This window comes from Harpia harpyja, chromosome 10 (assembly GCF_026419915.1).
Source record: "Harpia harpyja isolate bHarHar1 chromosome 10, bHarHar1 primary haplotype, whole genome shotgun sequence".
Lineage (NCBI taxonomy): Eukaryota > Metazoa > Chordata > Aves > Accipitriformes > Accipitridae > Harpia > Harpia harpyja.
Window position 1 is genome coordinate 12,670,698 of NC_068949.1, and position 25,800 is coordinate 12,696,497.

Below are 25,800 nucleotides of genomic sequence, written 5' to 3' on the forward strand. Positions count from 1 at the left end.
TGTGCCTCTTAAAGACTCCATTGTTTATTAAAATTACCAAGAACCATTTTAAAATGGTTGCATTTTCCTGCAGCAGGTTATTGGGGGGGAGGGAAGTTGGGGTGTGGGGAGGAATCAGGGAATGGAGTTTGGTAGTGAGATGGAACAGATGGACAAGAGCCTTCTGTTCTCATAATGCTCACCTCACTGCTTTTGTTATTGCTTTTCCTTCTTGGGTTTTGTATATACCTTAAATTCTATCATTTGCTTTTAGTATACTCCAAAATAGAAGGGGAAATCTGCTTGCAAAGGATGTGGGTAAAGAATGGTCAGCATATCCCTTACAGTCTTTTTTTCCTCAACCATATCTTAGACACCAACAGATCTGCTAGATCAGTTTGCTACATTATAATATTCTCTGAGGTTTAAAGTATATATTAAAAAAATATTCACGGTAATAATAAGATAGCTTACAGCAAGTTCAGGAATAAATTTCTGTATTGCATCTTAGGTCTTTTTCTCACCTTTTGAATTTACTGTGAGTACACTGAGAAATCAAAACGACAAGGTCGCCATTGATCCCAATCTTAGTGGTCCTGAAATAATGTCCTTTTCTCATCTTGTCCAAGTCTCTGTAGGGCAACCTGGAAGGACAGCAAATTTCAGTAAACAGCATGACTACTTTGAATTACTAATGTCAGCATTTCTTCTTTGTAGTCATTCAAGCTTTATCTAGGGTTGGTGTGCTTTGTTCTTTTTAGAGAACTTGGTTTTATAAAATGACTCCAGAAGAAGAGGGCATTATTTTACTGTTTTCATATTTATCTTGACAATACTACTGATTTTTATTGAGCAAAAGTTCATAAAAACAGGAGTTCATGCTCTTGTCTGAAATAGGAACTGAGTAGATACATGTCATCTTTTCTCTTTGTTCATTTGTCAGAAATCCTCCTGAGTTTGGAAATAAGAAAGGGAATTTAGGTAGGCACATAAAATATTTCGGAGTGTTTGTACAGTCAGTCTAATGAGGAGTGCTGGAAAGATGAGAAAAAACCCACAATACTTGAACTTGTGCATTTTCCTGTTACCCAGAACATCATCTCTTTAATTACAACACAAAATCTAGACAATAAATACACAATAACACTTTGCCTGTGAGATTGTAAAATATAGTTTGAGGGCTTTATGTCAAATGCAGTTACTGCTTTGTCTTCTGATGTTTGCTACTTCTGCTTGAAGTTATTTCACAGCTGGGAGGGACAGGACTCATCTAAAATAGGCAACAAAATGTTAATCTTTGAGGGGCTAGAGTTGTGGTGCAAAATATCAAAAAAGCCTATTAACTACTGTTTAAGATTTGGAACTTAAGGGAATACAGTCAAGAGGTCTAGTGAAACAAGGGTATACAATAATTTTTCCAAAGGTTACCTTAATATGATGTAGGGGAACTTGGGCAGAAACCAGGTCTGTAATACAGGTTGTTGAAAGTGAGCACACAATCTTTGCCCCTTACACCTGCCACCACATTTCAAGTCCATAACTAGCACAAAGCTAGAGTAGTCCAGACTCCTACCAAAAAGTGTGTTTGTTTATTTTACTCCCATGGCAGGGATTAGTATTGAATAGACTTTTGTCTAAAGCCAAAATTTTCAGAATGCAAACCAGGAGCAGAGATTACAAAGTGCTCTAATTCTCAAGTGTTGAGCACTCAGCAGCTTCACTGAAGAGTGGGAGTTGCTTGTCTGTTCAGCAGTTTTAAAATCAGGCTACTTGTTTAGCCCAACTTAGCCTGTGTGGTTTTTTAAATGCATTACAGCATACTTCTGTGAATGACTATTAACAATGCTATTATGCAATTCTTTGCCATTCATAATGATAGGCATACCGCAGAATGCATGCAGAGATAAATCCAACAAAACTAGGAAGGGATTTATAATTAGAGCATGAGGGAAGGGAGGAGAGAAAGTAGCTATTTGGAACATATTTTCACTTTATGTCTTTATTTCTGAAAATGTGTGATACATCCATCTGGAGCTAAGCAGTATGTGTGCTCAGTCTGTTGGGAAGAACATGACTGAATGTTCTGACAAACCTCTTCTCACAGTGGCTTCCATCCCTGGAGTAACTCTCCCCTTACTTGGTTGTACCAGTCATCTGTCTCATAAACTGACTTAAGATCTCAGTTGCAGTTAAAAGATAGTCATGTACAGGAGAGAAAAGACTGAATCAGTCGTAGTGTTGGCTTGATCTTTCTTTTCAGGAATTTTAGCAACTTTTTTGTGGTTTGTTTTTTTTTTTTTTTTTTAAGTATTCCACCATTACTACATGTGGTATTGTAAGCATTTTACTTTTCATCTCATTACTGGGGTGTGCATTTCAGCAGAAAAGATAGTGTCTTAAAGGCCTGGATATTTAAGCATATAAATAACGTATATTTTAAAAAGCTACACTGAGGACTGAATTTCTGAACTGTTACCACTTTATAAGCATGGTGCTGAATGAATAATGAAATGGAACTGAAAAAAAATCAATTGATTCTGCAGGTTAATTAGGGACTAAGGATATAAGTGGCCACTTCATTCAGGACTGTACAGAAGAGAGTAGCCTTTTGCATTATTTTCTCATATTTCCAAAGTAAGTAACTTCCTGATGCTGTATTAATGACAATAGCAAATGAGTCTGTAGCTCAGTATAGAGATTGATGAGGACTGCTAGTGTTAGGTGGAATGCAAGCTCAACCTTGGTTGCATTGTGGTCTTTTTCCATGGTGTTGGTATTTAAACTGATGCCACCTTGTGCTGAGTTACTTACAATTGTTAAACTGTAAAGATGATGCTATATCAAAATATTTGAGGAGTATTTCCATTGCTTTTGATGAGACTGGGGTAGTGGTAAGGTACTGATAGTATAGGAGGATTGACTGAGCAGGGGAACCCAGGCGTCATGGAGACCAATGTGGTTATGTGCTGACTGTTGGCTGAACATGAGAGCAAGTATCACCCTATGTACAAGGATCCAAACAAGCCATGCTATGCTACTGATCTGGATCAAACCTTGAGGGGATTGGATAGAGAAATCCTGACTTTTTCCTGTTCAGAATTACTGTTTCCTTACAACCAATGTGCAGAATAGCCACGTGAAGTGTTAGCAAGCACTCAGCTCTTGTGTCTAAATGAAAGTCATGAAGAGCTGAAAACAATCGCATTATAGGATTGAGACTGTCTTGAAATTTTATGTAGTCTGATTCATTTTGTCCTTGGAACATGTATACCCTGGTAGGATTTTTAAATAACCTTTAGATTTTTTCATTAAGTTAATGCATATTAATTTATGGCAGAATGAATAATATCTTGATTCATATTGTACACTGTTTGGATTTAGTCACTAATGCAGAAATTAAAGTGGTCCAAAAAATAAGCAAATATCATCTTACTCACTCAATATTATTATTATACATTTCTTCTAAGGTCAGGTTTTCATATAATGATAGTATGATGCAAATAAACACATCACTCCTCTAGGCCTTTAACATGTAATTTAAAGGAAAAACGAGTCTTGCTCCTTAACAAAGAACCCATGTCTAGAATATGAACAGTACACCATGATGAATAAATGTGGTGCTATTATTCTAATTGTGATTCAACAGGACAGATAGGCAAGCTGTCCTTGTTCTGTTTGCCGGGGGGGGGGGGTGGGGTGGAACAACCAAAAAACCCCAACACAAAGCCCAAAACAACAAGCAGGGGATGGAGTAGACACTTCAATTTCAAACTTTGCTTTAGTCTTTGCTCACAAGCGTATTGTTCATTGAAATCAATGGATTGGGAGGAAAGTATGGAAGAACTGAGTCCTTATCTCCGTCTGACTGCATCGTTTCCCATAGTAAAGCACTACTAAATCCAAACCTCAGGCAACTGTCTACTTCTATTGCCAAAAGAGAAATGTGACTACCCTAGAATCATAGAATGGTTTGGGTTGGAAGGGACACCTTCCACTAGACCAGGTTGCTTAAAGCCCCATCCAACCTGGCCTTGAACACTTCCAGGGAGGGGGCATCCATAACCTCTCTGGGTAATCTGTTCCAGTGCCTCACCACCCTTGCAGTGAAGAGCTTCTTCCTTACATCTAACCTAAATCTACCCTCTTGCAGTTTAAAGCTATTACCCCTTGTCTGATCACTACATGCCCTTGTAAAAAGTCCCTCTCCAGCTTTCCTGTAGGCCCCCTTTAGGTACTGGAAGGCTGCTATAAGGTCTCCCTGGAGCCTTCTCTTCCCCAGGCTGAGCAACCCCAACTCTCTCAGCCTGTCTTCATAGGAAAGGTGCTCCAGTCCTCTGACCATCTTCGTGGCCCTCCTCTGGACTTGCTCCAACAGGTCCATGTCCTCCTTATGTTGGGGGCCCCAGAGCTGAATGCAGTACTCCAGGTGGGGTCTCATGAGAGCAGAGTAGAGGGGGAGAATCACCTCCCTCGACCTACTGGTCATGTTTCTTTAGATGTAGCTCAGGATACAGTTGGCTTTCTGGGCTGCAAACGTGCATGGCTGGGTCATGTTGAGCTTCTTGTCAACCAACATCCCCAAGTCCTTCTCAGGGCTGCTCTCAATCTATTTTCTGCCCAGCCTGTATTTGTGCTTGGGTTTGCCCCGACCCATGTGTGGGACCTTGTACTTGGCCTTGTTGCACTTCATGAGGTTTGCATGGGCCCACCTCTCGAGCCTGTCAGGGTCCCTCTGGATGGCATCCCTTCTCTCCAGTGTGTCAACCACACCACACAGCTTGGTGTCATCAACAAACTTGCTGAGGGTGCTCTTAATCCCACTGTGCATGTTGCTGACAAAGATGTTAAACAGCGCCAGTCCCAATACCAACCCCTGAGGAATGCCACTCGTCACTGGTCTCCATTTGGACATTGAGCCATTGACCACAACTCTTTCAGTGTGACTATCCAGCCAATTCCTTATCCACTGAGTGGTCCATCTGTCAGATCTGTGTCTCTCCAATTTAGAGACAAGGATGTCATGAGGGATGGCATCAAATGCTTTGCACAAGTCCAGCTAGATGATGTCTGTTGCTCTTTTCTTATCTACCAATGCTGTAACCCTGCCATAGAAGACCACCATATTTGTCAGGCGTGATTTGCCCTTAGTGTAGCCATGTTGGCTGTCACTGATCACCTCCCTATTTTCCGTGTGCCTTAGTATAGTTTCCAGGAGGATCTGCTCCATAATCTTACTGGGCACAGAGGTGAGACTGACTGGCCTGTAGTTCTCCAGGTCTTCCTTTTTTCCCTTTTTAAAAATAGGGGTTATATTTCCTAGTCAGTGGAAACTTCCTTGGACTGCCACAACTTCTCAAATATGATGGATAGTGGCTTAGCCACTTCATCTGTCAGTTCCCTCAGAACCTGTGGATGCACCTCATCAGGTCCCATGGACTTGTGCCCCTTCAGGTTCCTTGGTCTAAAACCTGATCTTCTCCTACAGTGGGTGGTTCTTCATTCTCCCAGTCCCTGCCTTTGCCTTCTGTGACTTGGGCAGTGTGGCTGGAGCACTTGCTGGTGAAGACTGAGGTAAAAAAGTCATTGAGTACCTCAGCCTTCTCCATGTCCTGAGTAACCAGGTCTCCTGTTTGCTTCCAGAGAGGGCCCTTTTTTTCCCTAGTCTTCCTTTTATCACCAATGTACCTATAAAATCTTTTGTGTTGCCCTTGATGTCTCTGGCCAGATTTAATTCTGTCAGGACTTTGGCTTTCCTAACCTGATCCCTGGCTGCTCGGACAATTTCTCTCTATTCCTCCCGGGCTACCTGTCCTTGCTTCCACCTTCTGTAGGCTTCCTTTTTGTGATTGAGCTTGTCCAGGAGCTCCTTGTTCGTCCATGCAGGCCTCCTCGTGTTTTTGCCTGACTTCCTCTTTGTTGGGATGCATTGCTCCTGGGCTTGGAGGAGGTGATCCTTGAATATTAATCAGCTTTCTTGGGCCCCTCTTCCCTCCAGGGCTTTATCCCATGGTAGTCTACCAAGCAGATCCCTGAAGAAGCCAAAGCCTGCTCTCCTGAAGTCCAGGGTAGTGAGCTTGCTGTGTGCTCTCCTTGCTGCCCTAAGGATCTTGAACTCCACCATTTCATGGTCACTGCAGCCAAGGCTGCCCTTGAGCTTCACATTCCCACCAGCCCCTTCTTGTTGGTGAGAGCAAGGTCCAGCGTAGCACCTCTCCTCATCGTCTCCTCTGTCACTTGGAGAAGGAAGTTGTCATCAATGCACTCCAGGAACCTCCTGGATTGCTTATGCCCCGCCGTGTTGTCCCTCCAACAGATATCAGGGTGGTTGAAGTTCCCCATGAGGACCAGGGCTTGGGAACATGAGGCTGCTCCTGTCTATAGACTGAGTGGATGAGGGCCTTTTCCTGCTTGGGTGGCCTGTAGCAGACCCCCACTATAATGTTACCTGTCCCTGCCTTCCCTTTAATCTTGACCCATAGGCTCTCGGTCAGCTCCTCATCCATCCCCAGGCACAGCACCATGCACTCCAGCTGGTCATTGACATAGAGGGTGACACCCCCTCCTCGTCTCCCTACCTGTCCTACCTAAAAAGCCTGTATCCTTTCGTTCTAACGCTCCAGTTATTAAAGCCATTACAGCAGGAAAGTGATTGTAATATTCACAGTTTACAGAATGAGTTTAAATTATTGTTGTCTACAACAGTTTTATATTTGTGTCACTGAGGTGAAAAAAAAATACACTTTTGGTAATATATGTGATGTATAACCTAAGACGCAACGTTTCATGTTTTCTCCTCCAGCTTCAGTGTTAGTATTTGCAGCTTTTGCAGTTTGTAGGTCTTTGAGATTTTGTGGGACCTTCATGCTTCACCTGAATTGAATGGAACTTGTTAACAACTTTGTGCTCACAAAAAGTCTAAGTTGAGAAGAATGTAATCAATGATTTGGGGAGGGAGGCAAAAAAGATGAGATTTGGGGCATCTGCCTTGAAAGTGGGTTATCATCTAAACTTGATATGCCATTGTCTTTCTTTGTCTATATTTATTGTAGTGAAAAGTGGATACATACTGCTTTTAAACCCAAATTTGCCATGCATTTCTGTTGTACTTGTTCTGAATGGGTATAAATGGCAACCAAATCTACAAGGCACACAGGGGTTGGTACCTTAATACTAGCGTTTGCTGGCCCGGTTGTGGGGGTATCCTGAAACAAGTAGTCACAAAAGTAGAGACAAGGTACAGCCTTTCAAGGTAAGCTGTAGTAGTTCCTAAAGTATAAATACCTGGAAATGAAGATGTGGGCTTTTTATATCCATTTAACAATCACTGTAATTATACTTTCATTTCCTGTTTATAGTTGCATTCATTTGAAATTAATAGGGTCAGTGAAACTCTTTACTGCTATTATATTGCGATATTTATGTGTCTTCATATCTGAATTGTCCATTAAAGTTAAAAGTGAGAATTCAACAACTGCTATGAACATAGGAACAGCCACACACTGTATGCTGAGAAATCTGTGGGTTTTCCCTTGCAGTTTTTTGTTTCTATAAACATCCAGGAAATAGTAGCTTGCTTACAGCCAGGACCTCTTATGACTTGTAAACATGATATGAGGGTGTATAACAACAGTGAGTTTAAACTCAGCTGATAGCTCATCCGGTGAGGATTTACATTTTTGACTTACCTCCAACACTTCCGTTGCTTCATAGGGGCAAGGGTATGCATCTGAGGCAATGGAGGCTGCAGTGAAAGGTGGTAACCATAGCGTAAAACTTAGTCACTCTTTCCAGGTGTTATATTTTTATTACATATCAATGGTTGTTGAATATCTAAATAGTGCTAAGTGAATTATAGAAGTTTTGGGGAATTATGTGAATTATGTACTTGCACATCTTTGTTTAGAATTGCTGTATATTCATTCTTTTTCATGAGAGTTTTTCATAATCATTTTAAACCCACACCCCTTAGAACTTTTCTTAAAAGACTAGTTAACTAAGGCCTAAGTGGCTTTTCATTTTAAATGTTTTGTAACCCTAAGAGGAATTTAAAGAAAAGAATCCATTTTGGTTGACTACGACAACTTTTCTTTGATTTTTGCTAGAAAATGTACGCATCTCCTAGCTGAACAAATGATTGGCACTTCACTAATTTTAAGTAATTCAAATAATTACAGCAAGCAAATTCTTTCAGTAGCATGATCTATTGCCAGGATAAGCATTAGCACTAATGGCTATCTCAGCAAATCTTCTGTGGCAGCACAAAATGGCAGTGCTGGCAGCCTATTTTGCAATGAATTATGTTGTGAAAAATGATAAGGTCTGCATGCTTATGGAGAAGCAAGAAAGGTACGTTCCATTTCAGTTGAAATTTAGGAACCAAACCTCAGGTATATAAAACCACTTCTAACTGCAAGATGTCTTAGTAATCCTTTAGGCAAACATGCCATGTTTTGAGTTCTGTATCTACATAGGGCCACAGTGCTAGCTACATTCAGGCAAGATGTGACCAGAGGGGCCTGGCATTGATCTCAGCCCTCAGCATGGTATTTCTAATGTGTAAGCTAATGTGTAAGCGTTCTCATCTGCTATAACAGCCAGGAAGTCTGGTGATGGTCCCTGGGGTTTGTTCCCCTCCTCCGACACCAAGAGGGTGGATCCTTAGTGATCCTTTCTATGCTTTGTAGCACAGGACTGTTGTACAGCTACTAGTGTACATCCTCATGTTTGCTAGCTTTAGTACAATCAAAGAACTGTAAATGAAAAATAGAGCAGGTTTTTTGGAGGAATTCAAAGTATGTTAGGGGAACATACAGATGGAAGCCTGGTCCCTTTGACATGGTGGTATCAGCAAAATAATCTGCACAAGCTGCCAGAAAGATGCAAGCTGGAGGGTGTGATTGAAGCCTGACCTTCCAGAGGGAGCTTAAAGGAGTGTGTTCAACATAGAGTACAAACACAGAAGGTATCATCCTTATCTGCTCAACTTGGTCCATAATGAAAGCTTACCATAAAGCTTGAAAAGAAGAGAAAAAAAAAAAATCAGAACTGTATTTACTTGTGTATTCATTGTAATTTATCTGTTTATTTTGGCTACTGGCTGTTGATTATTTATGTACATTTCAAGTACAAGAACTTTGGGGAAATAGTGTTTCAGTATAATATCTAAATATAGACAAGTGGGTTTGCTTGTATTAATATCTACCCAAATAAATGATCTCATTACACACAGATACAGAAATATCCATGATCTGTGATGGAATGCAAGATGTATATTGTTCAGAGTAGCTATTTTATTTGTTAAGATACCTCTGTAGCAAGAAGGCCTTAATGTGTGAAGAAACCAGGTAACAGAACTCTTTTTATTTCCCTCTCCTTTGCTCTGTATAAAAAAGACATTTCCTTTAGGCTTTGCTTGCCATTAGAAGTCCTTCAACCAATTGCAAAACTGCGTGTTACAGAAACGGAGGAAAATATTTTCAAATATAAATGCTATACCTAAGAGATAGAGACATTTTGGCTATTCTGGTTACTATGGTGAGATCTGTGGAGGATGCCTGTAGCACATCAGTCGCTCTGTTCTTTAAGCAGACTGTTCTTAATTTCCTAGGATTGTTTACAAGCTGTAATGATATTAATCTATTTGTATCCTCTTTCAGCACTTCCTTTGCTTTGCAGTGCAATCCCCTTAATATAGATTGACGGGAGAAGAACAGATTTGTCCTTCTTGCTGTCTGTCTGAAGTGCCCTGTGTGACTAGAGAGCAAGGCTGTCAGGGGAAGGATGACCTAATATACCGCAGGCAGGAAGCAGCTGATTAGTCTGACTCGGAGAGATGCCATTACAGGGTGTGACTGGGGTAATATAAATCTGCTCGGAAGGTTTTTTTCTTGTAGAAATGACCATGGAAACATGTATAGAAAGAAAAAATAAAATCTGAGTACATGTTCATCAATGTTTGGTTTCTTATTGATATGAGCACATGATAATTCCCTCTAAATAACGTGATAGGGATCCTCCTTTCTATTCTGGCTTCCCTAAGTCAAATGACACACACCCACCCCCCCCGTAGAAATGGTTTTTTTGCAAAGCAGAATAATCCTCACAGCAAACCTAACAAGGACCTCAGGATAGTGTGGAAATTCCATGCTTAATCTACTACCTGCTGGTTCAGGACAGAGATTTGAACTGAGAGAAGCTTTTGGCTGGTGACTGGGAGAAGTGTGGGTTCAAATCCCTTCACAGAGAGGAAACAGAGTACCTGCCTTTCTCAAATCCTCATGAGTAGGACATGGAGCTATAAGGCCAAAAGGAGACAAGGCAAGAAGAGCATGTCAGTATACCATTATGGTTATTTTTCTAGCTGAATTACTTGACAAATTCAAACTGCATCTGTAATATATCAGGTTGAAACAGTCTTTTCAAGTAAAGTTTCTGTATGTTGGATAAATAGGTGCATAAATTATTTCTGATGACATGACCTATATGGCATTACTGCCTTTGTGGAAATAAGCATATTTAATACTACCGAGTTAATGTCATGAAAATCTGATCTTCTCTGAATGCTTCCATGGCACTACTTCCTTCATTCCATAGAAAATTTACAAAAAACTCAGCATTTTGTCTTAGTTGCCAAATGCAGTAATGATATGAAAGTCAACTAAAACCGAAGTGAAAATGAAGTATGACTTGTTTATTTGTGGAACAAGAGATTAATCTTCACAACAATTACCTAAGCTTAAATGTCACAGTTTTGAACTAATTAGCTTGCTGTCTTCAGTCTACTAGCACTAACCTGTGCTTGAAAGATTGGACTTTCAGGTAGAGGTGATAGGGCACAGAGAAATGGAAATATGGCAGATCTCCTTCTAGGAGAACAGAGGAAGGAAATATGTTAGCAGAACACAGAAAGCCTAAAGTAACAGAATAGGCAGTAGACATTAAGGGTCTGAGAATCAGGGGATTATAGGTGTGACAAGAGGACTCTGATCAGCAAGAGGAAGCTTAGAGCTGATGTGGTAGCAATAAAAACAATCCAGTTTGCAATCAAAATGGAGAGGCAAAGTAGTGGGCAAACCAGAAAAAGTTAAAATGATGAACAAATTTACACCCTATCTACATTAATGTAAAATGTAGGATACTACTTGCTACCTTACAGCTGGGTAACACATCATGCATAGGATTTAGTAATTTTCTACCACAGTGTTGTAAAGTTGCTATTGATAAATGTCTCTGTACTGCTGTAGCAAGATGCACATTTCAATGCATTTGACTTCAACTTACACAGCCTGACTGAGACTTCCGTGGTAATCAATAGCCAGGACACCTAAATTCTGGTTTTGCTACAATTCTCAGTACTCCACAATTTTGGGTACCTTGCTCGGTCTCTGTACTCTAGGTCTTGGGTAGAGTACTTTGAGAGTTGTTGTAGTACTACTTGTTTTATTGCAGGTCACAAATAAAGCTGGGAGTAAACCCAAGAAAGATCAATTCGGAGTCTCATGCTGTAACTTCTGAACTACTCTCACTCATATACACTATAACCAACCAGCAGAGGTGCTCCATGATTGACAGCTTCAAAGGTAGTGCAGAATATTGTAGGTGATGTGTTTCAGAGCTTGTAGTGAAGTTGTTTCCTGTATCTGAGATCTGCATCAAATGCCATTATATGCAGTTTACTGGCCTCAAAGTAAACTGCTACAGTTCAAACCGTACTCATCTTTCGAAAGTATTTAGTCTTTAATAGGGTTGTAAGAGTATACTCTGAAAGCAGTTGATAGAGTATTTTGGTAGTCTAGCAAGAATACAATTTTAACAGTAGCAAACCCCTTATAATTTAAATGTCACCATGTAGACAGGTACATTTGATGCTGTGAAGTCTGCATTAAACAGGCTGAGCTGGATAAGTGTAAAGGGTAACAGAGTTGAAAGAAAACTGGTAAGGGGGATTTCTGACTGTTGTCTAGCCTAGCTGCAGCATAACAGTATGAGGCTAGCCACAAAGACCTTTCAAGCACTGATGTGTTCCATAGCATGAGCTATCAAAAACTGACACCATCTCAGGATTAGCAGCCAAAAAAGCTGCTGCATGAGCTCAGGGCACATTTAGTTACCTTGCTGTATCCCTGTTGTGGCAGGTTAATTCTTTAATTCATACTGCCTGTTTTTGCCCCGTTGTCTTCTCTTGTAGGTTCCACCGTTTGTAAGAGAATGGTACTCATGGGATTAAGTCTGGATGTTAGTTGTCTCCCCTCATCGACATCTCAAAAATCAATCTGGAAATGCTAGAGGGGGAGAAGGGAAGAGGGGAAGAAAAGTTAGATGAAAAATGTGGAACTCCTTGAATTGTTCGGTGTACTACTTTGCTTTGTATTTTCTCGTTCACTTCAGTGGAATTTTCAAGGGAAAAAATAATGTATTTAAACCAACTTTAGGATAATCTATGCCTACTTTTTAGAATGCATGACTTAATGAGCACATCTGCCTCAGGACCATGGTGAGGTAGGTGAGGGATAACAATGTCTTATTTTGCTGCTGAAAAGTAGCAGCAGTGGGAAAAACTGATTATTGAGGAAGTTAGTCTTAACTCCTGTATTCACGTTTGAATTTATGCAAATGGACACTTAGGACTGGAAGCTTCTGCATGAAATCATGGATGACAAGTACTTGTTCTGTCCTTTTTAAGACTCTTCGTTGTGTATTTGTCATTGAGCTTTATACTGGAAATATAGGAGAAGCATAGCTGATGGTAAACATGTTTATCTGATGAGCTAAATCAATAGCATTCACTTAAACTTGCACAGATATGCTAATAAGCATGGGTTGCTGCAGATTTTGCAGATTTTATGTATAGTTTTAAAGATTTTTATGTGACTAATACGTATGTATTTTCTTATTTAAAAGAATCAGGTACATTAATGCTGGAAACATTTTGAAAATGACTGCCTTTCTTTGGGGAGGTGTAAGTATGGAAATATGGGAGAGGATGGAAACAGTAATTTTGTTCTCTCCGACTGGTACATTGTCAGATGTAAAGGCTTCAAACAAGACCCTGCTCATTGGAAACAAAATCTGCTGCTCTCTCTTCACAATGAAGAGCACTTAATGTGAAAACTTTCACACTATGTTGTACTGTATGCCATGAACTTGATATAGGCAGAAACACACTTGATTAACACTTTGCAGTGTTTATGTATTCAGTAACAATTTGCCCATCTTCTCACTTCTCTGCCTTGCTTCTTCCGTTTGCTGCTCTTCAGTATTGCGCACAACTTCAACGCAGTCTTAACATCATGTAACACCTATCTTCAATGTAAAGGTAATGTTTTTTAGTACAATTCATAGAAGAGATTTGAGAGCTTAAATAGTAACTTGGCCTCTTTCTTCATTTACATGTCTTAAAGCATGCCATTTATCTGAGAGGCAGGCATTTTAGGTGCAGGAAGCTAATCTTAGCCTTCCTGTTTGGGGAAAAGTGGCTCCTCTCTAGAGACACACGTGGCTTGTGAACAGTCCCCAAGTGGCTGACGTGCCAGAACTTGTAAGCACATGATGCTGTAGGCGTGATGGCTGCTGAGAAACTGGAGTTACCAACTCTGAATTGCAGACCTTAATGGGTCTCTCCGAGACACTACTTCCTAACAGTGGAGTGGAAATCTTGGGAAGCGTAATCTTTGCCTACCTAAAAACCTCCTCTAAAATTTCTGTTCCTCTTATTTCTCTCAGATGCACTGACTGATTTCTCAGCACTTCGGTATGACGTGGAGAGGGCTGGCATGGTGGCTAGTGCTACTGTTCTGTCAGCGCGGAGGAATGACTGCCTGTCCTGACTCTGTGGACAAAGGTGGTTCCTGCTTTTACGTGCATTAGTTTTGGAGGGGCCCAGCTGGTTTGCAACCACTTATTCTATGAATTTGAGCTGGGCAGCGCAGGCAGAATTTCAGGAATGTTCTGTGTTGAGGGTATGTCTTCCCTCCCACTCAATCCCACTGTGCCCCCGCACGGTCTCACTGGGTTTGGGGCTCAAGAACGAGAGGAAGATAGGAGGACCCATAGAATTAGTCAGTTATGTGCTTTTCTGCTGGTATTTCTGACATGGCTTTGAAAAATCTCAATTCAGTTTTGCAGAAATGTCTGTGATTATTGTGTCCATGACGGAATAAACTATAGGAATCACAACGGTACACAAGCAGGAGGTTGGTGCCCAGATCCTCTCTTCCTGTCAGTTCCGCAAGCCAGTGGCATTTGGGAGTGGGTTTCTAGATCTTTGCTATACAATAGAGTGAGGGGAGATGAGGGATTGATGCCACCTCATACAAGAAGGGCTGTGTTCCTGCCTGAGATGGAAACAGAAAGCATTTTTGTCCCCACTTTCAGTATGTGGGGATAACAGGCAGAGAGGGAATGAAGACTTCCAGCCAGCACAGGCAAATGCTCATAATAAAGTGGAGGAATGTTTCCATTTTGCGTTTCAGTTAATTTTCAATCCTGTCCAGGCAAAATGAAGGAAGCCCACAAAGGACCCAATGGTGAAAAAGCATCTGATGACAATCTAAGCAATTGAAAAATCCAATTCAGTTTTTGTCACCAGTTAAAGCTGAAACTGTTTAATTTGAAAAAGAAATAAAACCTAGCTCTGGCTTATTGCTCAAATTACTTTTGCATTAATTCAGCTGATTTTAAAGCCATGTAAAAGGGGAAGGGGTATGGGGGGCACTGGCTCTGTTTACTGTACAGAAACTCTTAGTTCTCTTAATGTGTTTAAATAAGCAATTACACTGTAGGGAAGGAATATGATGGTTTAATGCAAGATGTCTTAGAACTCCTTCAGTCTTTATCTCTTGTAAGGAGACAAATTGCTGTTTTCTTCACAGATGGCATTCAGCTAGCCAAAAAGTGCTAATTATTTGTTGTCATGGTTATCTTGTGCATACGTGCCATTCACTGGACAGCCATCATGAAATATTAAACGTCAATGCAGGAGAGTTCAAGTATGTTTTGGGGAGGAAAGAGTGGCATGTGTATAGTGAGAAAGGGAAGACAGTTTGAAAAATAACAGCCTTCAGTTTGGGTTGCTGTTTTGAGATGTGGAAGAGTCTAAGATGAGAAATGCCTGTTTAGTACAGTATAATCATGAAATGTTTCTCAATAGTAGCATAGAAGCCACAATTATAATCAGAGCCCTTTTATGCTGCAGTCTGCATGAGGTAAGGACCTGGTCCTTGTCTTCAACCTTTTCACCACCTAAACAGTAAGAAATTGGGGAGCAAAATATGTGATCAAGGAGAGCAGAACGACCATGATGGTTCCATGTGTCTCTAAATTTTACCATTTAATTATTTATCTTTTGTATAGAAGACACAAATTTGGAAGGCCTGTTAGGTTGTAGGCAGTAATAATAGTAACAAAAAGGGAAAGTTGGAGAGCAAGTAGGGAGAAAACCCGTTCATGGAACTATTAGGGGTCAGGAGGAGCAAATGGTCAACCAGCAGCTGGGAAGTTCTCAGTTCAGTGTAAAGTGACCACCATGGCACTGTTGCTATCCTGGTATTTTGACAGGCTGAGGGCAGCTCTGTTTCCTCCAGAAGGCTGAGGGTTTTGTTAGGGCCTTTGAAGGGAGTCTGTAGGATGGAGGGGCTCACTAGATATTATTTTTTTTTTTCCTCCCCATCTTTTATGCAGCTTCTAGGCAAGTGCCTGCTCCTGCTTACCCAGGAGACCTTGACCTGATCTGCAGAGCCCCTCGGGAGCCTCTATCCTCTCTGTCACCACTGAGGATGGAAATGGGGGACAGAAACTTTCCCTGTATTGCTATTGCTGTAGGTTTTCTTATGAAATCTTACATTACCCCTACTTGAATTACATTCTGGCTATAAACTGAAAAGCAAGCTGTTTCACAAGCTGTGATCAGTGAACCGGTAGCTATTAGGAGAATGAAAGTAAGTTTGTTCTTAAAGCAATGACACTTTCTTCTTTACTATAAGTAATGCAATGCCTCGAATTGACTACTGTAATGGTATCCTCATGTATGTATTCCCATGCAAGCCTTTTGCCAGGTCTCTCTAGAAGCAATACAGACTGGATTTGGATAACCATACTTCTAGAATATGCTGTGGAGTTTCCCAAAAAGTCTTTGCAAGTTTCAGAAGAACAGTGTGACATGGGGAACTGAATCTGTGGGGCTTAATGGTTTTCCTTAATCTTCACTATGTTCCCATTCTTCTACCCTCAAATAATTAATTTTCTAGAGCTCCCTATGCATGTCTGTACGGAGTTGGGCAGATGGCTGTATGTTCAGTCTGAGCTGGCTGATGAAAACCAGTTGTAGTGTAGAAGTTCTGCAGCCATGTTAGCACAGTGCTGTGTCTGGTAGTCTGGTGTAACTTTTAAGTTAGCTTTCTATTTCAGTATAATTTCAACCAATGGCTTCAAACCACACTTTTGGCAAAATCTTTTTGTAAATGTGCCTGGCAGGCCAAGGAGGTGTGCTTTTTCTTCAGGTGGTGATCACTAGATCTGTGCAGAGCTCTTCATTGACTCACTCAAAAAAATATTTGCTAGTGACACTGCACAGTGAAAAATGTGGCACCTTTTACTTACAGTGCCAATATTTTGAATCTCACTTGTAGAATGCTTGTATTGCTGAACTGGAGTTGCTTGCTGCTATTGTACAAAAGTAAGCATAAGTAACAGCCTAAATAACTTAAACTAGATAGCAACCTAGCTGAGAATTGAGAGATGGAAATGCATAATTACCTATTAATCTACACAGAATAAATAACATTAAACTGATATATTGTCCTGGTTTCAGCTGGGATAGAGTTAACTGTCTTCCTAGTAACTGGTACAGTGCTATGTTTTGAGTTCAGTATGCGAAGAATGTTGATAACACTGATGTTTTCGGTTGTTGCTCAGTAGTGTTTAGACTAAAGTCAAGGATTTTTCAGCTTCTCATGCCCAGCCAGCGAGAAAGCTGGAGGGGCACAAGAAGCTGGCACAGGACACAGCCAGGGCACCTGACCCAAACTGGCCAACGGTGTATTCCATACCATGTGACGTCCCATCTAGTATAGGAATGGGGAAGTGGGGGCGGGGAATCGCCGCTCGGGGACTGGCTGGGTGTCGGTCGGCGGGTGGTGAGCAATTGCACTGCGCATCATTTGTACATTCCAATCCTTTCATTATTACTGTTGTCATTTTATTAGTGTTATCATTATCATTATTAGTTTCTTCTTTTCTGTTCTATTAAACTGTTCTTATCTCAACCCACGGGTTTTGCTTCTTTTCCCGATTTTCTCCCCGATCCCACTGGGTGGGGGGGGAGTGAGTGAGCGGCTGCGTGGTGTTTAGTTGCTGGCTGGGGTTAAACCACGACATATATGAAGTACAGAAAATAATAAAATTCCACAGTGATTTTGACACGTGGGAATATACATCATTGTTGAAAATAGGAGACCTAGTTAAGTTGGGTTTTGTAGCAGGTTGAAAACACTGGTTTATTTTTAAAGAACTTTTCCAGCAAAGTTATGGTAAAAGTACTCCAAGTGACAGAAATGAAAATTCTAGTAAATTGCACAGCTCTTCCAGAATAGCATTTTTGGTTGCTGTGTGTTCTGCTTCCATCAATAGTAAAGGTCAGTTCTTTGAAAAACTCTTTAACAGTTTTGTTGGGGTTTTTTTTTGTTTGGTTGGTTTTTTTGACACAAGCCTTCCCAAAGCAGCTTCCAGTGTCCTCATCTAATGTTCTTATTCAGTCTAGTTCATCAGTATTGAATATTACCCTCCCAAGTTTCCTACAGCATCAAAATCAATACTTTCTTTCTCATAGTTTATGAATCCAGGTAACCATGGCAAAATATGGTCAATAAATTATTAGCCCCACTCTTAGTATGCTGCACAATTGCCTTTGTGTATTTCACAATAGCACAAAAACACACGTGCTGTATTTTTCATAACATCTAAGCAGGATTTTTGATGCAGATAAGTGTTCTAAGCTGAATTCACCTTTTGGGGTATGTTTGACAGGAAGATTGTTGTAAACTCAGGTATAGAGATGCCAAAATCCAATTTTGCAAGATCCTTACACTGTTGCCCACCTGAAATTAACCCATGCTTTCTGTCTGATGCCTTTGCGATTGCAACTTCTGAGATGGGTACAGCACCTGCCTGAGCTCCAGCTGGCTTCAGGTATTAGGGCTAATACCTGCAAGCATTTCAGTCTCTTCCAGGATCTGCAAAGCATGCTTAGCTTATCTGAAATTCATAAATTCATAACACACAGAGCTAGGAAGAATCATGGCAATTAAACTCTTCCATAGCATGAGGCAGACAATTTCACTCTGATTTCTTTAACCAGCTCCATAATTTGTACTCTGACAGAAGTATGTTTTTCAGAAAGGTGTCTGATTGTGCTTTAAAAAATCTCAAAGTATGTATTGTACTTTTTAATCATTCTTTTCCGCTAAATAATTCCCTTAAGTGTCAATTGGGTGTTGTTTTTTTTTTTTTTTTTTTTTCTGGCATTAGTGTAATTCATTTCGATGTGCTTGTGCATGCTGTTTAATGAGGTTGACTTGGTATTTATTGAAATAATTGTGGGATATATAATACTTGTGAATGCCAGTTCCATGAGGTAAATTTTGGTACTTCTGGATAAAGTGTCAAGTGTTGTCTTGATGCCAAATAAGGCATGGTACTTCATGGAAGACAATACCTGTGTTGTGACTGAAAGGGTAAGTATTTCCTTTCATGAAAGAAGTAGTGGATCAAAAGCAAGCTTTCTGTTATTTTTTTTTCAGCTGTGGAATTAGCTGGCATTATACCAAAAGCAATAGAAGTTATTTTAGTGAAGAAAGCATTAAAACTACTATAGAGCCACTGTTTTTCTGAAAAATTACTAAAAGAGTGTAGGGGGGAGAATATGCAAAATTTATTCTTTTTATCAAATTTTGAACTGTGTTTTGTATCAGCCTTCTCAGGTAAGTGCTGCTGTCGCTATGTACACCACATGTCCGTGAGTTTCAGAGAATCCTTTATAACCCCTGCACTGCATTTTCAATCTTTACCTTTCCAAACTGTCCTTAAAAGAAGCCTAGTAAAAAGGCATCAGGTTTGCTCAGGAACCTTTTGGGATTCAGGCCATATATGCACTGATCATGTGGAAGAACTGATCCCAGCAGCAGTTTTATCTTCAGTCTTTCCATTTCAGTCCGACCTTAGCAACTGCCTGCATCTCTTTTTTTAGAGTCCTGGCCTAAAGATACCTAGTCAACAGCGAAAAGAAGAGATAGACTGTGGGTGGGGGATATCTGTGACATGGTCAGATGATGAATTTCTGCTAAAATGCAAATGAATGCTCAGCGCTTCAGGATTTCATTGTGAAATAAATTTTCTTGTGTCCCAATTTCTCATAGTTCTAGCTTGTTAAAACCTTGCATAAACTAAAGTTGGAGCCATCTGCAATCACTAAAAAATTAAACTCCAGGAGATAACCACTACATTCTGTTTCAGTTTGTACATCTGTTATTGTTATGTGCTTTCACAGGATTATTGAGCAGAAAAAGTATTTCACTTTAGCCAAATAGTAAAGTACTAATAGTAAAGGACTAAAGTCCTTTAGTAAGGACAGCCACTTTTCTATCCTTGTTGCTCACTGTCAATTGGAATGAACACATTTTCCTCTAAAAAAGCGTTTGCTGACTTTTTTTTTTCCTGCCAAAGTAGTTATATATTGAGTGGGTTTCTGTTTTCAGGAATTATTCTGGATTTTTTGGTTGTGTTGGGGTTTTTTTATTGGTTTGGGGTTTTTTGTGGGGCTTTTTGCCTTTAGACTGACTACAACACTCATGAGCTACCAGCCCGTTTTCTAGAAGGACAAAAGGTCATGTCAGGTATTGTTAATGGAGCCTTTGCGGTTTTCCTTGGCTCTGTGCAAACGTGTTCATGTGTGATTAAAAAGAATATATAGGGTGGATATGTGTTTTAACTGCAGCCTATCTAAACTGTTCAATAGCATGAGACCAGTTAACTACGGATGGAAATTTTTTTTTTTAAACATCTGCCTCAGTCATTTTCAGTTTAGTTGTTTTTATCTGATTGTGACACAGCTGTTCAGAGATTTTTTTTTTTTCCTTTGCTTCCAGCAGCTGTGGTCAGGAGTGACTTACATGATCCCCAAGTTACTTTCATGAAGTGAATAGTATTCATGCTCTATAGATAACCCTGCTCCCAAAAGTAGAATAGATTTTTCTTTCCAAAAGAATGCAAGTCTTCCTCTACTGTTGAAAATCATTGTTTCAAAAAAATGTCATGTCATTTTAAACATTAAAGGGTTTTCTTTTTATGTCTTGCAGTCTTCTAGACATCCCTTATTTCTCAACAGTCCTTGTTTCTTAACAGTGAATTGCAGGGCACAGAAAATGATTTTGCAAAGATGTAGCAGATCTTTTCATAAGATATAAATATATTTTTATTTATATAAAAATATATTTTATATAAAAATATTTAAAAATATAAACTATATTTATATATATAATATAAATTATATATTTTTATAATATTTAAAATATTTTATTTTTTATCTTTTTTTTGGACATGTAAATGGAGCAAAGGGGCATTTCACAATATTAGCATTGTTAACTTCTGTATAGAAAATAACTTCCCAGATTTACATTCCTTCACTGACTGCAGATAGTAAAAACTGGAACCATACTGTGTGTTGATGTCATAAAATCAGAAAGAGTGAACAGAAGGAAATCTAACTTATTGGGTAGAAATCAGATCCAAAATCCACTTAATGAATTAAAAGTTTTGTTCAGTTTCATTAAAACATGTGACAAGTTTTATACAAGTGTCAATGCTTCAAGGTCTAGTAGTTGGTTTCTTACAGTTTGCCCTGCCAGAGTAAACCCCAGGTCTCTGCTCAGCTTGTTAACTATAGGACAACAGGGGTTGATGTACAGGGATGTGAATTCACTGATTGTTGGTATTTGCAATGATTTATCTTCTGGAACAGAGGTTAATCTTGTTCAGATGAAGGATCTATACTGCCTTTAGGGACTTCAAGTAGGTCTCTATTCATCTGGTGGAATGAGGGAAAAGTTCTTGGGAGTTTGTCATCAGCTCCTGTAGGTGAAGGTGACTATCAGCACTGTCACCAGTTGTGAAACAAGAACCATTGCTCCTTAAAGATGGACTTGAATAGTAAATAGATCATGACTCTTGTGAGGTGTCTGGAGTCTCAGCTGAAGTGCTGATGCAAGCCTCCATTGACACCTGCTTCCCTGCAGACCAGAGAACCTCATATTCTTTTTCAAACTGTTTGGTTAAACATAATGTGTGGAATTATTTGTCTGCTGAGAAGAGTTTCTTACTGCCTTTAGTGTAATGATTTTGGGGGGTTTCCTGTTTATTGTATGCAAGAGAAAAATCAATCTTTTGGTTTTAGTTGACTTTATAGCAGCAGAAGGTAACAGTATCATCTGGAAAGCAGCACTTAAGACAACAGGGTTATAACTTAAGAGCTAAGTAGAGCTGATGCAAAGTTTGACTGGACTGGACATGTATAGAGTGGGGTCTGATGATAAGTTTCCCTAAACTGTAGCGTTTTCAATTTGGATTTTTTTTTTTTTTTTTTTGCTTGCTCCAGGGAGTATCACCTTTGTCTATGCCAGCATCTGTTTGTCTTGCAGAAAGTCTTAATTTTCAGAATCCTACACATTTTCAGGGAAGGTATCATACCGTTGGCATTGTTTTGACTTTTGGATGCAACACTTAAACAGAGCTCAAAGTTGTGCTGGTCCTTCACTGAACATTGATAAGATACTTTGTCACTTGACCAGACTTTTTCATGCTGCCTTTACATTATATTAAAAACCTTGCTCAATTCCATCCTTCCCACCTCATACCCTACCCTAGTCTACAGAAATTGCTTACTCTAGGTTCAAAGCCTGTAAATTATTTTGTTCTTGTTCGTCCTTGTTCTCCCACGTTTCCTTTTATTCTGATGCTTTTTTCCTTACTTCTATTCTGACTAGTGCTTCTCTTCTTTCCACTCCTTAAATAACTGTGCTTTCCCTATCCAGGTGTAGCTTTTCTTGCTTTAATACCACCACATTATAAAATAGTGGGTCAGTCTTAAATGGGGGGAAAAAGTAATGTGCTCCTTTTTCATACCAATCCTCCGCTAACCTTGACTGTGCTTTGAGAAGTCTTCCTTCTCCTTTCCTTCTCCTATTGTCTCTTGGCTTGGCTTTTCATACTGCAGAGTTCTAAAATCTGTCACTTTCTGTTCACTTCTGCTGATGTAAAGTTGGCTTATGCCATGGTTTTCTCTTGGCTAGGTTTGTTGTAAGCTCATCCCTTTTCTGTCAGCTCTGACTACCTTTTTTCCCCCAGACTTGCTGGGTGTTTGGCATGTGCTTTTGCCATGCTGCTCTTTTCATCTCTGTCTTTCTGCATGAAGTTAAATATACTGTATCCTGATTTCTAAGACTTTTGCCCAGCTCAGTCACTGCCTCCATCCCATTCTCTATCTTTTCAGCCAATGCAATATCTTTTAATCTGCTTTTCACACCTTCAGAGACCTTAGCAGAAGTCTCCTGCGTAACTTTTAGCTGATTAGGTTTTGCTTTTTTCCTCTTAAACTTGCCTGGCTGTAGTTCAGAACAGGGGCCAGCTCTTCTGGTTTCTCCCCTCATCTCCTTTACAGAACTTATTCAGGCAGGTGGAAGTGTATGATAAACTTGGTGTAATTTTTCACTGTTGTCTTTCTGTGGAAAATTGGGCATTGGAAAGCAAATGAAAATTCTTGGTTTGTCTCGTGGGAATTATGCTCATTTATCCTGTGGTAACTTGTTTGCAGCTAAGAAATAAACCTGAGCCCCTTGATTTTTATAATTCCCTACCAGACTTGCAATGAAGTTTGTTCCCTGGAAATGAAGCAGTTGCAAATAACTTCATTACTAGTCCCTTTCATGTAAAATGTAAGGTCTCGACAAATTTCTCTTTGAATTAATTAGTACATTTTCTTCTGTCCTTCAGAACATCTTTTGACAATGGTCCATTTGTCTGTGTGGGGTTTTTTTCTAAATAATGCTTCTGGTTTCCTCAGATAGCAGAACTTTGGTAGCAAAGAACAACTTCCCATTCATAACTCTTTGGAGGAATGGCACAAGCACTTGGTCTTAAACACTGAAGAAATGTTGTGCCGTAATTTGTCCAGGTAGCTGTTCTCTCCCGTCTAATGACATACTGCAAAAATTGTCCATGAAAGGAATAATACTCGTGCCGGAGGCCTTGCTTCACATTTCTTCTTTATGTTACTCTCTGGATAAAATCAATACTGAAGAAGGCCTTTTGCCCTCATCTTCTAATAGCCTTATGTCCTTCAGCACAGCTGCTGCTATTGTGTTTTTCTTTTTTGTGCTTCAGCCTTCCTTGCTCTTATTGCCTCTCCAAATGGGCGTAGGGAATATGTGTGCACCTTGTCCTTTTCCTAGCTATTGCTGTTGATTGTAAGGTCTTGGGTCAGGTCTGTTATTGTTTTGCAGAAATACCTGCAAAATTGCTACTGGCCACCTTGTGTACCTGAGGCCAATCTTGCAAAGCCCTTAGCCATTGCTTTTGCCCAGCTGAGACCTTTTGTGGGATCTCTTCAAAGGCTTGGTGGGCAATGGCTGTCCCCATTCCTCTCAACCTACTCAGATCCTTCGTGATCAGCAGCTGTGGAAGCTTTCAGATGAGCTGTTGAACAGAGATCAACTCTGTGTATTGCCACTGGGACTCCAAACAGAAAGTAGTTTTCAAGAAAAGGGAGGAAATGACCTCATGAGATGCTGGTTGCCCCATCAGCTGAAGAGATGCCTTGTTCACTAACAGGCTGTTAACTAATTTTCTCACATAAGGATGGGCCTCCCAATGCTCAACACTTGCAACCAAAAAACAGTTAAAGACAGAGTATATCTACTCAGAATTGGATTCCTGGCTTGGCACCTAAGCATTATAAAGCAGTTTAACTCCAGGTATGCTGTGTATCTGGAGGCTACATACCCTGTGTTGGTAGAGGTTGAATGAGATAATCTGATAGGTCACTGGGTGTGTCTGCATAACACAATACAACATTACTGATGCATCAGAAGTCTCTGTGTAAGTTCTCTCAGAGGCAATGCAGCTGAAAAGTAGATTGTACTAAACTCAGGGTTTGTGTGATGTACCTAGGCTGTTTCTGACACTCAGGTTGGCTTACATACATCTTCTTTTCTTATTTTCGTCATGCAGTATGAACTGTGTATAATGAGTCCCTTTTCAACCAGACATTGTTGTAGCTCTAATTAAAAACCTGTAAATAATACATTCCAAGACAGTAAAACTCTGTACTTAGCCTAACCACGACGTTGTAAGACTCTCTTTATGTAGTGAAACGTTTAGACACCTGCAAAGCTGCTTCCAGTTTTAAAATTGAACTATGCATTTATTCAAATAAAAACGATAAAATTGTGTACACTTGTGACGTATTTGTGTCTGCTTACAAAGGTGTCTATATGACTAATGTGTTTACTTATATATTTCCTTGATATTTTCTCTGTTAAGAGATTGTAGGAAGCTTTAAAATTAATTTTGACCTTATCAGTATGACACTGACATTAGTTAGCAGCATGAGATTTTCTTATGTTTTGGTTGTGTTTACTTTGTTGGTGAATCTATGCCTGCTGTTATCTAACACCTGCACTCTGAATAACTGAGGGAATATCTTTTATCTGAAAGCATCCATGCTTTGTATTGAAATATATTTTAAAACTAGAATTCATTTGATTTGCAGAGAGAACTCTTAATTCTTTCCACAATCTCTCCTGGAGAATGATTAATTTTCTCTGTAAAATATTATAATGTTATCTAAATACAGAGGAAACTAAGATATAAATAAGCTTGCTGTGTAGATACTCAATAATAATTTTTAAATAATTCTAATACTTCTTTATAAAAGAAAATACCTGCTGTTTTTACAAATGAGTTACAAAGAAAATTGCTGAAGAAATTAAAAATTATATTTAATAAGCAATCATGAATGATGAATTGTTATTCTTGGAGAGATGTAATTAAATAATATATGAACTGGTTACTCAGAACAGCTGACAGTAGATTACTCTTTTTAGGTTTTCACTTGCTATTTATTGTCTTATGAAATAAAATGCATGGGCGACCTAAATTTAATAAATTTATGCTTGTATTGTGGGCTAAACAGAAATAAGTAACCATATAAAGTCATTATAATAAATCTTTAAAATATAAGAGAATAAATTCTCATATTCTCTGATGCCTGACAAGTCCAAATGAGTACCTTGTATTACTAAGAAGTCTGTGTGAACACTGCACTGTTGTTAATTGAGATTTTCTTTGTAAAATCTATCGAATTGGAAACAGTTTTTTAATAAGCTATTCAGTTATTTTCTTGTAACTAATGCACAGATCTGATTCTTATTCCCAACATTTGTGGCTGTAGTATGTTAAGAAAGGCAATGCATGCTTATTTCATCACCCATAGGATGTCTATTTTCTTGCATGGTTAATGTTATAAATGCAAACTGCTTTGAAACTGAAATCGGGAGTGGGGTTTACTGCTTCTATTTGTGGCTCCTTTGAGCAGCCAGTTGCCTAGGAGATCACTGGCAAAACCCCAGCAACTACTTGCACCACGTTAGCCTATAAAGTAAGCACTGCAACAGATCTAGTGACAATCATTAGACACTTCCTGAGAAAACACCCTGGAGGTTTTAGAAGGGTTTATATTTCCACCACCTGTTTCATTGTCACATCTGCTCTTCAGCA

At 39.5% G+C, this 25,800-nt stretch overlaps 1 protein-coding gene across 3 annotated transcripts in view; it reads left to right on the top strand.

Moving 5' to 3' along the window:
• The window catches only part of ANK3 (ankyrin 3), a 388,642-nt gene that overhangs the window by 84,318 nt on the left and 278,524 nt on the right, over window positions 1-25,800 (top strand). The gene's annotated exons all lie outside the window — the stretch shown is intronic.